This window comes from Anser cygnoides, chromosome 3, assembly GCF_040182565.1.
Source record: "Anser cygnoides isolate HZ-2024a breed goose chromosome 3, Taihu_goose_T2T_genome, whole genome shotgun sequence".
Lineage (NCBI taxonomy): Eukaryota > Metazoa > Chordata > Aves > Anseriformes > Anatidae > Anser > Anser cygnoides.
This window is the reverse complement of record NC_089875.1, coordinates 55,334,559-55,349,883: the sequence shown is the minus strand read 5'-3', so window position 1 is coordinate 55,349,883 and position 15,325 is coordinate 55,334,559. Positions and strand designations below refer to the sequence as shown.

Genomic DNA, 15,325 nt, shown 5'->3' with positions numbered 1-15,325 from the left:
GGTTTAAAATGCAGCAAAGACCCATGGCAGTGACTGTCATAATGTTCCGGAGTGTGATTATTTTTCTTCTTTACAGTAGTGGTTCCTATTAGAAGATCTAGTGCATTGAGAAATGTTAAAAATTCAACTTTTTCAAATAATTCCTTTTTCATTTTGATATCGTGTGGAGAAGATGAAATCTGCTCTGCTTGTGAAATATTTTTTCTACCCACTTGCTCTGCTCTCCCTCTTTGTACGATGTTAACTTAAAAGTGAGGCGAAGTATCTGAAAACTCTCAAATCCAAAAGACTAGTGCTCTGTCTTTGTCCAAGAGATTAAACTTGAAAGATGGCGATCACTTAACTTCTTACTCTGTATAGTGAATATAGAGGGTGCACTGTAGTTTTGGAGGGGAAAAATAAAAGATAAAGAGCTAAGAATAATTGCTGGCTTAATCTCAGAAAAACGTAGGCAACAAGTTAGGAACTGTTACTGTGCAGAAACTTGGCTTGTCTCGGTATCGAAGGTACGTGCATCTGCTATATTAAAAAAAAAAAAAAAAAAAAGCTGTGCCTAGGTTGACTTTCCTATTGAGCGCAATGTGAGTATGCAGATATCCTGCCATCATACACTACCCCACAGTACTCTGGTCTGAGTGCTATAGCTTGGTGGCCAAATGACATGATTTGTTGGAAAAGATCATAAAGGACACAGAAATGAAAATGACTAATTGGTAGTTTTGCATATATGTATAGTGATGTTTCAGGAACATACACCTTAAAAATATTGTGTGGGCTTTTATTTTAGCCTGCAGAGTTCTTGCAAGCCAATATAACCAATAACCAGGAAACAGATGGTGAAGTCGATTAGCTTTATCAATGGAGAGGGCAAAGAATTTTCATTTTATGAAAATAATTTGTCTAAATCTTACTCCCTGTTTTATCACAGGTTGACAGCAGGTAGTCTTCACAAACTGCTCTTGTACGTGCAGTCACATCCTGAATAGACCAAGTTAAACTTCTCGTCAGACTGTAACTCAGACCTTGATGCTAAATCCAGCTTAAACTTTTTCTGAAGGATTTACTTTCTCAGGAGTTTTTCAGTATTCATCGATTTTCTGAGTTTCTTATGCGTGATCTGGGCAGCAAAACTTGTATGCAGAGCTGTCTTTGCAAGCACAGGGTTGATGTCATGCAAGAGGGTGGGTGCTGGCTTTGCTCCCTGTGCTTGTGATTTATGCAGTTTGCCAAGTATATCCCCCTCCAGCTTCCACCATAAGTCCTTGTGCACCACCTCAGAGTATGATTTAAAAAGGCTTATGCCTAAATGGAAGGAAGTACTGGATCCTTTGGAGTAAAATGATTTTGTCCTGCTGTACAACTGAGAAGAACGTGACTTCTTTCTTCTCTTTAGTCTGAATTTTCCTTTGCACTTGCTGTGCATATGGAGCACCTGTTCCTAAGATTTGGGTCATCACACAAACATTTGCTGTCTTGTGGGCAATGAGGTTTTATAAAGGACAGGAGCTCTTAAGAAAGCCTTGAACTGAAATGTAGAAAGAGCAATCTAAAAAGACGAGGTTTAGAGAATGAAGAAAGGAGCAAGGCTAAGCTGAATGCGTAGGTCCGTGTTCTTGTCAAACACCCTGTCAGCAGCATGGCAGTAGCTCCACAGAGAAAACAACCCACACAAGTGCTCCATGCCCATTTGTTTCTACTGCTACATTTGTGTGGTGGTGGAGTATGAAACAAGGGCAGTCACTCAGCATAGATATATATAGCTATGCACAGCACTCGAGCTGTAAGATGCATGACATAAGCAGTCAAGAGCCACTGTCAAAATATAATTTTCCCCAATTCTGCTGCCTACGCTGCTGCTGTTTTAGTTTAAAATAGTAACCCTTGTCTATCCTCTTACCTACACAATGCGGGCCCAGGTCCCTTGGAAATGTGTAGCCAACAGTTTTTTCTTCTGTGATAGTCAGTGACTGCTGGCAGCTTTGTGTCACTTTTTGCTGGGCCTTGCATAATGGTCCAAAAGATTAGCTAGTTTGGGTTTCTATGGAGTCAGTCCAGAAGTATGAAGTCAAATCTGAAAACCATATTGCCGGGCCGATATCAGTTAAAGAGCTGTTTGTTTTATACATACTAAATATGAAACAGGCAGGAGTTGTCTGTTGCATGTGCTTTGCCAGTAGGAAGAAAAATGAGAATAACATATTCTGTGAAGGAAAAAATGAGACCCTTGGGTGTCCTCCAGTTCCTGCTGGTGGGAGAGATGTGTTTGTTTTAGCACGATGTGGAATGGATGTAAACATTTCTTAAACCTCCTTGTGTGGCCACCTCAGTCATTGCTCAGGATAATATAAGCCACTGACTTTCCCCCTTAAGTGGAATTAATCTAATGTATAGTTTTGGGAGAGGGCAAAGATATCTTATAGGTGCTTACATGTTTTGTTAAACTGGGGTTGGAATTGGAAGAATTAACCACAGGAGAAATGAGGTACAGTGCTGATTTTCAGGGAAAATCCCCAGCGTTGGTTTATGACTAAAATTCCTGCTTGCTCGTCGGCCTCTGGTGAGGATGAGAGCTCCCCAGGCGTGATGGCAGCTAGGCAGCCGCCAAGGAAGGGGAGATGATCAACTCCAATGCACAGTGCCACTGTAACAAGCAAATAACCCGTTTTGCTTATTTTTCGTGCTGTAAGAATGGCCCTCCCTCAGGATGGATAGGTCAGAGGAGGAACTGCTGGGCCCAACACGCAGAGCAAGCCTGAAGAAGGCCCAAGGTGGCAGCAGGCCGCGCTTGCCGCTGGCTCTCAGCCTAGTGCCTTTGGAGCTACTCTGGTAGTGCCCTTGCAGGTAATGAGCCTCAGACCCTTGTGACCTGCCCTTAGAGGCTTTTTCATTTGGGAAATATTTACTAAGAGGCAGAAAATGCCGTAGTCTAAATTGATATGTGCATTTAATGGCTTTTCCAAGTAACTGTGTGCTTCTCAGTGCTACTTATTAACATGTTTCCCTCACCTATCTCCCATTAGCTGTTTTCAGTGCAAATATTTCTAAAAAGAAATCCTCACATGTTTCCAATGAAAGTTAATAATAGTCACAAATGGGGTGTAAAGCTTTATGTGTAAACAGGGAAAAAAGCAACCCCAAAGAAACCCCTTTTTCTCTGTTACGGGTAATAACTTCATGAATAATGAGTAATAATGAAACCAAGGCTCTTTGCCCTGCTGAAGATGATCAGCCAAACATTAGTGGCTGCGTCTTGGATGACTATTTGTTTTTATTGAATGGCCAGTGGTTTGGATGTGGTAGATTCTTGCAGAGCAATTGTGGGGTTTTAAATGTCCCTCCACAGAACTTGAACACAGTCTTAGGCATAACATGGCTCTAGCTGAGACTGTCTCAAGCCCCCTGAATATCCCATTGAAGTTGCAGAAGTTTTGAAATATGCTGGCATGGGTCTTCACCATTTGTGTTTTGGTGGGAGGTAGTTTAACTGAGGATGATAGCAAATCTCCAAAATTTATTGTTTCCCTTCCATCTTCCTGTTTGCCCTCCTCCCTAACTTAAAGCCAAGGGACTTTCCAGGAATTTATCGCACGAACAAACAGCTATAAAACTTTTAATATTTATAGCATGATCTAGCTTGTTTCATTGTCCAAGCTCTCCAGTGAAAATAGCTCTGCCTGCAAGCTATTGGTTCATCTAAGAATTTTTCTCTTCTTATTTAGCTGCCAGCTTCGGCTTCACTTTGAAGCTGCTTAGACCACCCCAAGCAGTAGTTGGCCCTTGAACTGCAAGCACGCAGCTCTCTTACTGCTGGATGGTAAGAAAGGCCTGCTTTTTCTCCTGGCTCTGAATTTCTTAACCCTGGATTTGCACGTCCTGTTGGGAAGATGGGTGTGGACCTGCCCCACAGGCCCCCTCCCTTTTCCAGCCTGTTCCTCCCCTGCTGCCTGTTAATTTACTTGGCAGCACAGAGAGAATAAAAGGCAAGTAGGAGCCTACCAGCTACAGCAGCAGCCCCTCTCTCCTGCTGCTCAGCAGCTAAGCAGTGGACCTGGCTCAGCTCCCAAAATACAAATCTAGAAAGCTTTCGGCTGCAGAAGAAACAGGAAGCGCAAACATTTAGGATCGAGCCCATCTAATTATTTCCCAGTGGGGAATGCTTGCCTGGGATGCTGCCAGAGTGTGGCTGGGCATTAACCCTTGAAGCGGCAGGCCACTGGTGAGCTCGGTGGTACTCTCTTTGCTGGCATGCAGGGGCTGCTCTGTGAAGCAGCTCTGTGGCTTTTTAAGGAATGGGTTTGACTTTTTTACTAGCAGCATCTGCTCTGAGAGCTTCCTGCTGCCCTGTGGTCAAGTAAGGGATTTCCTTCCTGCCCTGGTGCTTCTGTTTTGTGAGCTGGCAGCAAGGTGGGCCTCATGCCCTGCTAGCAGTAAGAGAGGGGGAGAGATGGGTGTGATAAGCTGGGTCATACAAAAGGTTTTAAGAAAAGGCAGAAAGGCCTTTATTGAAGACACGGAAGCTGGGGTTGGATAAGTGAGACTTTGCAAAATGAGGCAGACACCAGGGGTACTCACATATGGGTAGACCCGGCCACAGGAAAAACACTTGAGTTGCTTCTGACTGAAGTTTGCCGTCGTGTTTTTGATGGATATGGTCTGTGTGGGGGAATCCTCTAGTAGGATGTGGAAGAAGCTCAAGTTTCAACATCATGGCTTATTTCCCTAGCGGTTGACCAAAGGAGGGAGTATGATGGGAAGCCATGATGAGAAGTTACTCCTGTTACTACCAAGAAATGGCAGGGGAAAAAAAAGTTATCAGAATTCTGAAGTTCAGAAATCCTGAACCAGCTCTTGTGACTGACTTGTGAAATCTCCCCGAGTTCATTCCTGTGACTGTGAATTTCTCATCAAGTTTCCAGTGAAATATTTGACACATTTTCAAAATTTTGGGCACCCTCTGGTCTCACACAGTGCTTGCTGCTCATGTAGCTGGGTGAGATCAGAGATGTTTGGGGGAGGGTGGGTGAGCCTGGCAGTGTTGACTCAGGGCAGGAGCTGCAAAATGAGAGTGGCACCAGCCTGACTAGTTTGATACGAGCTCTTCAGGTTGCACGCACATTAACATCTACATCCTAAAATGAAGTGAAAATCAGTTAAAGAAAAAAAAAGTGTAGGTTACAAGCCCATTAGTAGAAGAAGAGATGCTATCAGATGCTACCTAAGCATGGTTCTATGGTGGCTTTCTGGTACTCTTACCTACCTTGCATCCCTAAGACAGAATCCCATGTGGTGCCCTGATGGAAAGGGACAAATGAGGTGACCCCAAAGGCTTCCTTTTTGCTGATAAAAGCACCAGGCCAAGCAGCATTTCTGCTGTTTTCTTCTGGGTCTTGAGCTACTTCCAGTGATGACCAGTCCGTTTGATCTGTTGCCACCTTCTCCGTTGGCTGAAGTGCGGTGTCATGGTGCTGCACGTGTACTCCTGGGTGCACTCAGCAGCAATTGCACGCTCCCCTAGATGGCTTCGGTTGACCGCCCCTGCAGAGCCCCTGGGGCTGTTCCTGCATTGTCACGCTTGTGCCCCGGTGGAAGGCAGAGTGTTGTGTTCAACATGCTCGTGCTGCTTTTGTTCTCTAGGATAAATAAGTGTTTCTCCTGGTAAATAAATAGGGCTGGTCTGGCAGGAGGTTCTTTCCAGGGCAGCATTAGGACTGATTCTTCTTTTTAGTTTTTGTGTCAAATCTGTTTGGTTTAATGGGTTTGCTTTTAATCTGTTTGGCTCTTGACTTATGGCTGCAGGGGTGAAATAAAATAGGATCTTGTTGATGAACAGGAATCTAGTGAACTTTTTGAACAAATGAGAAAAGGAAATTAGAGAAGTAAAAACAGGCACTATTTCTTCATCTTTGGGCATTGTTAAAACAAAAATACCGTAAGTAAATATGTATGCACTTTGCATTTGTGTGTTCCTTTGCTCTTAGCCTACTGTCTGGAATTTTTAAATATAATTCTCCTACAAGTTACTAGACAGCGAGAGCATCTTGAACTTTCAAAAAAAATGTAGCTGCAACTAACCCTGTGGAACACTTGAGAACATGCAGCTGCTTATTGTGCTGTGATAATCTGGGAGAGCAGGGTGCTTGCAACATCTGGCTTTTCTGTTCCTTCCCAGCCCTCCCACTCTAAAACCAATGCACATCACATCAGGTGGCTTTCAAAATGATGAGCTTGCCACTAGATCCTCTTTTCACTGCCCTGTTCAATGCAACTTCTGAGAACAATTTTAAATGGATATTTAAAGCCTGGAGATAGTGGAGTGTATAGGCACAGGTAGATCTAGTTATTAATAGGCTTGAGAACTGGAACTGCGTTGTAAGGTAACAGACACTGCTGCATTTCAGACGAAAAGTTCTTCAGATTGAAGTTTTGTTGATATGTACTTGGACTATTAATTACCCATTTTGATTCAGAAACGCACAAGGCACTGTTTGTGTGCATCTTCAGCAAAGTTCACGTGGAAAAACTGAATCATCCAAGTCATCTGAATGATGCACACTATTCGGTGGTTGTTTTTCTTCAGCAGGCAGCTGGTGATCTCTCTTCCTGTATTCACGGGGCGGCTGGAGGGGGGGTGGTAAGAAAAGGAAGAGGGGAAGGAGTCTCCGGGGTGGGGGGAGCCCTTTTTGTTCATACATGCAAACTTTATGATTTTCCTGAGCCATCTCTAGACTTGTGGTAAGTTAAAACTATATTCAGAGGATTGAAGAGGCAATGTATGTTACAACTAAGTTATAAAGTGTTTTTGTTTTAAAGTGATAAGGTTTTATACATTTCAGGCACGATTTTCTTAGTGCAGGTTATGTTTCAAGCAGTGCTTCTTGGGCTTCCTGGGGAGGACATGGGAGTTGTGCTAGGGCTGGGGATGCTTTGGACTGGATAGATTTTGTCTCCTGCTCCCCTCTCAAAGTCAGGAAATTTGGAGATTCTCGGCCACCGGCCAGGAAATGGAAGCTTGACCTCTGCCTTGTGCTGACCATGCTATAAATTTAATACTGCATTATAAATGTTTACTCTCTAAGCTCAGGGGTAGTGAAAGGTTGTTTAATATAGGAGAAACTAATGAGAAATGATCATACATTATTAATGAGATAAAAACACAGATAATTGTGTTGGTTTGGGGAGGGTAGGGGGGAACAGTAGTTTACAGACACCCTCCATCCTACTCATAAAACAGTTTTAGCTTTCCAACTGATAGGATACATCTAGTTTTCGTGGGATATTTTGTTGGCACTGGCAAGCAAGCTGTTTTTTTTCAATGTTCTAACCCTTTCTTACACTCTGTGTACCTTATTTAGATCACATGCATTCTGTAGCAAGCAATACCTTAAAGGCGTAATGTCCAGAGCACACTGGGTCCATGATTTAATTGGCTTTTAGGCACTATGGTACTAAATAATAATAATATAATTCAAAAGGCCTAAAGGGCAGAACTAAGTGTCTTGGTTTGGAATGGAAAAAACAATGTCAGAGATGCTTTGCTCAGAGATTTTCCTGGCTGTTGCATAGTCTTAAGAAGGGGCAACTGATTTGATGTCATAAGAACAAATGTGATGAGGTTTTCTATAAATAAAAATGACAGGACCGATTTTTATAGGACAAGAGGCTTCAATTACAGCATGGAGCAAAAAGCTAGTAGAAAAATGTCTACCAGGAGAGTTAAGCACTGGTTTAGAGAGCTGAAGGAAGCTGTGGCATCTCCATTGCTTGTTGTCTTTAAAAACAGGTTAGACAGCCCTCTGTCAGCAATAGCCAAGTCTAATTGATCCTGATGGGAGGGACAGACTTAGTGATCTCTTGAAGTCTCTTTCCAGCCTTATGAATTTGCAGAGATGTGAGTTGGCTCTATGTAAATGCATCCTGGTACAGTTCATCAAGAACTTTCCGGTCATTCTAGGTGAAAGCCACCATGTGCACTTCAAATCACTATAACTATAGTAAGTTTTGAGGTTTAAAGGAGCATGAGGCAATGGAGCAACTGTATTTGAAGATTTAGCTCAGTGGCACCAACAAGAAAAAAGGCCAGGAAACAGTTGTATATATTATCAATACTTTTGCACTTCTGCAGTTTTCTAGAATAAAATTTTAATCTTCTGCAATTGCCACTGTTGTTCTTTCTGTCAAGGCACCTGTCAATCATTTTTTAAAAAGCCATTTAATTTGAAAGACTGTTTCCCCCTCCACACCCTAAACAAAATGGAAGTATTATGGATGACTCTATTCTTCAAGTAAGAACATATTGATAGTTTTTTTATCTTTAAAAATGAACAAAAATAAAATATAAAATAATAGATTTTATAGATCTGTTCTTTTCATCACTTCCTTTGATAGAATTGAAATGACATTTTTTCCATTGCTATTTTAATCCTTAATTTTTTGAAAAGAAAACTTGCAGAGTTACAGAGATAGCTCAGCACTTATGGAAGTAGCTTGTTTCTGTGTATGATAAGTTCCTTGTTCCAACAAACTGAGAAGCAAACACTTTCATGTTCTATCAGCCAACGGGTGGCTCAGGGGTGCAGGATGTGTGGGGAGACACAGTGATGGTGTTATACTGAGAAATGAATTCCCTGTACAGTGCAAAACACCAATGGCCAGAGTCTTCAGAAAGCAGCACCAGATGTCCTGTATATTTTGGCATGCGAGTCTGTCAAAAGCTCCAAAGAGAAGGAAGTGAAAGAACGGTGGCAAGTCTCCTGCAAGCAATTTTAGAGATGTGCGACTTCATTTGCACATGAGTGCGACAGCTCTCTTCAGCAAAAAGCATGGGATGGACTGTCTTATCTATCTCTCAAAGGAATGAGCCATCTGCTTTCCAGTGTCACTGAATGCTGTCTTCATCTCCTCTGTGGACCATTCATATTTTTCCATAAGTACCATGCATGCTTCTTCAGGCCTGTGACTATTACCCTCACTGTGATCTGATGCACATGGGAAGGCACCAGTTATTTCAGGAAGCAATAGCTCCCTGAGTTTGTGCATCAGATTCCAAGATACGTTCTCGGGCAAGTTTTCAGATAACCCATTTTATATGCAGTTAAATTGTTTTGAAGTTGTGAGGTGCCATGTTGCTGACAAACACCGATTAGTCATGCAAATAAGTGAAAGTATTTTAATTAGACCAATTTCAACATGACCTGTACTGTGGAAAAGAAACTATATAAATATATTAAATAGGTAACTTATTAGTGGGTACAAGCTTTGATTTAAGGGTGTTGCATTTAAATTTTTTTTTTGGGGGGTAACATACATAGCAAGGTAGTAATACAAGAAAATAATAATCTGATAAATTAAAAACAAAACAACACAGCAGTAACTAATAACTTCCATTTTTTCAAAGTCTGCAGAAAACCCCACATGAGATATTTTTGGCTTCTCCTCTCTACTTGAGCCGTGCTACAACTCAGGCTACCTTGGAGGTGCTCAGACATGTACTTCCTGAAATGGGGCAGCTTTGCCAGGTGGTTTGAGTCTACCTGCATGTCCTATGGTGCCACAGTGGTTTTGTGCTAGGATTTATTACCACTTTTCTGCCAGGACCCTTCTTTCTTGCAAGGTCTTTTTGTGGGTGCTCTGCCAGCCTTCTGCCTGGGAGTAACAGAAAGTGGCAGGACATTTGACACAAGGCCTTCTGGTGCTATGTAGGACATACATGTAAAACGTTGCCAAGTTATTTTATATAAAATTCACAGGTGAGGAGAAACGGAGGACCAGAGTCAAGGCATGTGTATTATGCTGCAGATGTTCAGGAAGCTTTGGAGAGTTAGATCTTAGATGTTCTTGAATGTTCCTATCATTTTACTTCCCTTGGAAAGCAGGATTAGGCACCACTGATAGAGAATAGAGAAGAGCATCAGAATATTGTTATTGATACGTGTGTGTTCATCACCTTTGACAATATATCTGGGCAATGCAAGTGATGAATGTGTAATGGGCTGTGGGAATACATTAATGAAATTATTCTTAGTCTTTTTGTTTCTGGTGCCAGAGCTTGTTTAAAATAGAGCGTGCCAGAGTTCAGTTAACCTCCAATTAAAAATCAGGAGAAGGAACAGTTTGCCTCATGGTTTATCAACATCGTGTAGCCACCGTCTGCTAGTTAGTCACAACGCCCACAGTCTATTTAATTTATGAATAAAATGCAAAGGATCGATGTAAAGTGAATCTTCCAGTCCGGCTTCCTGGTTTCAGTGGAACTTGCTGAGCTTTGTATGAGTGCATTTACATGTGTACGTTTGTGGGTATATGTTTGTATACCCATGTGTTTTTGAATCCTACCCAAATTTAAACTACCCTTCTGTAAGATTTCTCAGAGATGGAGTTGCAGGACTTGTCGGCTCTGTCTCTGAGTCACTGTTTCACCCTTTCTATAACCCCTCCCAGACAGCTTGGACTTGTAAAGTCAAAGCGCAGGTCTGCCAGTTGCCACGTTTCCCTGTTATCGCAGCAAGTCCCCTCAACAAGAAAGGGAAAAAAGCCAGGCTCAAGTGAAATCTCTTGCTACAGCTCATGTGTAACTTGCAACTTTATGCCTGTACGAAAGGTCTGTTTCTCTTGCTTTTTATTTTTCCTCCCTTTAAACTGAGAATGTACAACACTTTTTTCAGTTGTTGAGATTGATGTCTGCTAGGAATTTTGAAATAATATTTTTCATGCCTGTCTACGCAAGGTTCAGTGCAAAACATCTTGTTAATCATTGCTATTCTTTTTCTAGTGTAAGGCTTGCACTCCAAGTGCAGCTGTGTCTGTCTCTGTTTTTAAAGAGCGGTCAAATTGACATTTCAAGTTGGGCTTCAAAAAAAAGTGTTGTGACTTCCTGACCTTTCTAAAACTGATATTCTGTGCCTTTTAGATAAAAACTTTCACTTGAAGGAATTTACAACAAATTTTCCTCTCAATCCTTCACACTTAGGTCCTGGCTTGGTTCCAGATTGTAGAAACTAGACTTGTAATTGCCATATTTACAAGGTAGGGTTTCTTTTTTTCCCCCTTGTTTGCTTAACTTGACAGATTGTAGACTATCAGGCGCCACTTAACCTTTTTAAAAAATGTTTTATTTCAGTTCCTTTTGTCTGAAAGATCCATTTATCCTCTCAAGAAATCCTCTTCAGAATGAATAGAAAAAGTTGATGATAATGGATTAAAATTATAATACCAGAGTGAGTCAAGTTATGGGTTTACAAGAATGGGGTAAACTAAACAGAGCTGTGTTCAGATTTATTAGCAACGAACTTGGCTTAAAATTCCTGTTTATTTTTCCCATGAATTTGCAGATTTTGATAAAACTTGGGTAAAATGATGTTCTGATTTTCCATGCCAAGCTTAAAACAGGTCTCAGACGTGGTAAATATTTAAGGGAACAAAATCCTTACCTCAAATGGGTCCTTGTTTGAGTCTGCCATGGGAGATAGTTGGTGGGTGAGAGATGGTCTCGTCCAAAGTTTGGCTATAGGAAAACTCCTGAGCGAGTTGCTTGTCCTTCCATGTCCATGGGTCTTTGCTGGGGTCCTCCAACCCTGGCAAATGGCTGCAGCAGCTGCCAGGCCCTGGTTGCAAGCGTGGAGGTGAAGCAGGAATGGTCATAGACTGGCTGAGGTTGGCAGGGACCTCTGGAGGTCCAACCCCAGCTCAAGCAAGGACACCCCAAGCACACTGCCCAGCAACACATCCAGGTGGCTTTTGAAGATCTCCAAGGAGGGAGACCCCACAATCTCTCTGGGCAACCTGTGCCAGTGCTCAGCCTCCTGCACAGTTGAGAAGTGCTTCCTCATGTTCAGAGGGAACTTCTTGTGTTTGTGTCCACTGTGTCTTGTTCTGGCACTGGACACCACAGAAAAGAGCCTGGTTCAGTCTTCATTGCACCCTCCCTACAGGTATTTATATACATTGATAAGATTCCCCTGAACCTGCACTTGTCTAGGCTAAAAATTCCCAGCTCTCTCAGCATTACTTCAAAGGAGAGGTGCTCCAGTCCCTTGATCATCTTCGTGGCCCTGCTCTTTGCCATGGTAGGGACTGGGCTGTGGCTGGGAGGAGCTGGAGCATTTGTGGGGTTATTCAGTAACCTTGGGTACGATGCTGTGCCAGGAACACTGGCTGTTGCTGAAGATCCTTGATGAGGGCAGTAGATTGGAGCAAAGAGGAGGATACCCCACAGCAAAGCATGTTTGATGTCAGCACAGTTCATCCACGCAGCACTGTCATCGTGTGAGGTGAAAGCCAGCGCAGCAGTGTGGTGGCTGAAACTCACGCCTCCTCACTTCTCTGAGATCAGCACCGGGTGATCTTCCCAGTACTGCTGCCCTCAGGCCCCATGGTGCTAGGCTGGAGTCCCGGCAGGCCTGAGGAGGGTCTTTCTGTTGGATGCAATGCTCTTTTGGTGCTTGCCTGCTGGAGCATCCTCTCCCTGCTCCCTTTGGAGACCATATGAGGATGTTGGAGGTCCACCTGGAAAGATCTAGTGCTTTTCTGCAAACGGCAGCATCTTGTGTTTGTAACCCTGGCAGAAACCCTCTGTCAATCCCTGTTGGTTGTGGCCAAGGTGGGAGTTGTTATGTGAGCATGCAGAAAGTGACCACCTAAGCATGTATTACTTATACAGCATACTTTCATATCACTTCCTATAACTTTATTTCAAAGAGATCCATGCAAGAAGCTATCCCTTATCCAGAATTGCTGACAACATTTTGTTGCTGTGTTGTTTAAGTTTTTTCAAATATCGCTGTGTGAGCAGATGGTGTTTGCCGTCTCACCGGTAGGGCAATTAGGGCTTTATCTACAACTCTGCTGTAAGAAAGCACAATAACAATTATTGAGCTAGTTCAGCTTTTGAGGATGTGGTGACAGCGCTGCTTGGATTTGCTGGTCTGCTCAGCCCTCTTGTATTTTATCTCAAATAGATTGCATGAAATTTCTGAATCTTATAAATTGACTTGTTGTTTGTAACTGTTTAACAAGCAGCTCATACAGAAAGGCCTAGTTTACGAGTCCTTCAGAAACTGTTTGCTTCTATTGTTTTGTATTTGTTTTTCGTGGTGTTTGACTGCCTGGCTAAGCTCGGTGGGACTCTCTCTGCTCCCTGACAAACTTCTACAGTGGGAGAAAGATGACTTATTGTCCCCTGTGGATGAATGCATGCATTCATACAAAACACAGACTCTCCAGTCATGCACATCAATACAAATCCATTCAAGATGATAATAAAAATGAAAAAGGAACATAACCATGTAAAGTTGAATAGATCATCTGTCAATCTGGATAATAGTAAGGCTTGTGGAATCTCCTTAAGGCCCTAGTCCTGCAAGTGTTTCTCAGCATGTGAATACATTTATATAGCAGTGTTGACTTCTAGAGGACTGCTAGAGTTCATAAGATTAGTCTAAAGGCTATATCCAAAGTAATTTCATTAAATCTCATCTATTTTTAATATGTTTAATGTGTTGGTGTCTTCAGGCTGTGGTCGCACGTATTTTGTATTTCCTAGGAAGGGGAAGGCTATCCTAGAGGTGAGTAACTGTTAACTGGGAACTAATGCTTTCAAAACTGTGGAACAGTCGAGAACTAGCCATGGCTCTTTATGTTCCTGTTTGTGGCTGAAAGCTTGACTGTCTTTTGACAGTCTGGTGCGTGTAGCTTATTGCAGGGTTGGGATAGGAAACTTTATAAAGAAATATCTTTGGGCTTGCCATCAGGAATAATTCATATAATTATTTTTGGCCTCATCCACAAACTAAAACAACCAAGTTAAAGAGGCTTTGGACTTAAACAACTGTTAAAAGCACTTAAGTAGATAAGATCTAAATCAATAGTTGTTTTTTTTTCTTTTTTGAAAAAAAAAGATGTTTATGGCATGAGAAAATAAATATGATGACAACAAACTTTGATAGCCATTTATAACTACATAGCTTTTTGATACATTGAAGACGTGTAAGTGTGGTCTCTCAGTAAGACACTGAGAAGAAGAATGAAGCTCATTCCTGTACCACCATTGCTGTTGAACCGAGTGAAATATGGGAGTCCAGATGACTCTTTAGGGGATAGTCTTGTGCTTTATCACATACATGTGTATTATCAGCATTCGTCTCTGAGTTGGTTCACTGCCATTGAAAAATAATGTACAGCTGAATCGTAATGGAAGTCTGGATACAATGAATACCAAGCGAAGGGAGAAAATGAGAACAGGAAGTCTAAGCTTCAGCTTTTCTATATATAGCAAACACCTCAAGGGTAAGCACATACTGTTTTGTATAAGTACATTTAAAATGTGTTTTGTAGGCACATATTTTCAATGTGCTGTCATGATTGGAAACACATGTAGACTCTGAAAAATTATGTGAACTATGCAGAGCCTTTGCCCATGCACATAAGTAAAAGCTATGTACACGGTATATGTGTGTAAATATTTAGTTGGAGGAACAGCCACATGAGAACTCCTTCGGAATGATCCACAAGTCAGGAAGCCACAAATTATAGGTCTGAAATTTACCACCATGGCATGTCTACCTAAATAAAACCAACTGGAAAGATAGGAGGGATGAAAAATGCATTTACAAATAACATTCGATTAGAGAAGAGGAAAAATGCTAAGCCATTTTCTTGGCTCTAATCAGAAGGCAGGATAATTATTATAGACAGAAGCTTAGAGACTTCAGCTAAACGTCTTCCCGGCTCTAAGTCTTGATTTTTGTTTACATGTATGCTCACATTCAGGGCTTTAAGCATTCCCCCTCACATAATCATTATTTTGATAGAGGCCAAGAGGGGGCATGGTTGGGTTTGTTTTTCTCCCTTCCAGGCACATTGCGATCATCTAACTCCCTCTTTATCTTCACCAGGTATTTGGGCTGGGATGATGTCATCTTCTGTATCTATCTAGTATCTACCATGATGAGGCCTTGATCCTGGCTGAGGGTGTTGGCTGTTTGATGAATGCTGAATTGGGAAGCAGTCACAGGAAACCTGAATTTCTATTGCAGTCTGCAACACTTGAGCTAGAGTAAATACAACTGATACTTGTAAAACCACCGAGACAACTGCTAGTTGTCACAAGGCCTTATACAGGCATTGGTATGTCAGTCCTCTTCCAGTCCTCCCACCCTTAGCCTATGCCAGAGCAAACTCCTAGTGCAAACTCCCTGCTAATCTGTTACACTTGCAACTTGGACTGGGCTGCTGCTGGACTGCTCTGGGCTCAGAAGAAGTGGCTGCCTGGGACACTCAGTTGCTTCTCAGATCCAGTATTTCCTGGAGCTGCAGGAAGAACAGCAGGTAA

General features: G+C 42.1%; 1 protein-coding gene across 4 annotated transcripts in view; it reads left to right on the top strand.

Annotated features, from left to right (window-relative positions):
- Nucleotides 1-36: 36 nt before the first annotated feature.
- IPCEF1 (interaction protein for cytohesin exchange factors 1) overlaps nucleotides 37-15,325 on the top strand; it is an 88,637-nt gene continuing 73,348 nt past the window's right edge. For 2 of the 4 annotated variants that reach the window (XM_066994211.1, XM_048076895.2), the window contains exon 1: nucleotides 37-15,321. The gene's annotated coding sequence lies outside the window, so the exon portion shown is untranslated. The remainder of the gene's footprint in view (nucleotides 15,322-15,325) is intronic. The other 2 variants (XM_066994209.1, XM_066994210.1) reach the window with 2 other exon arrangements.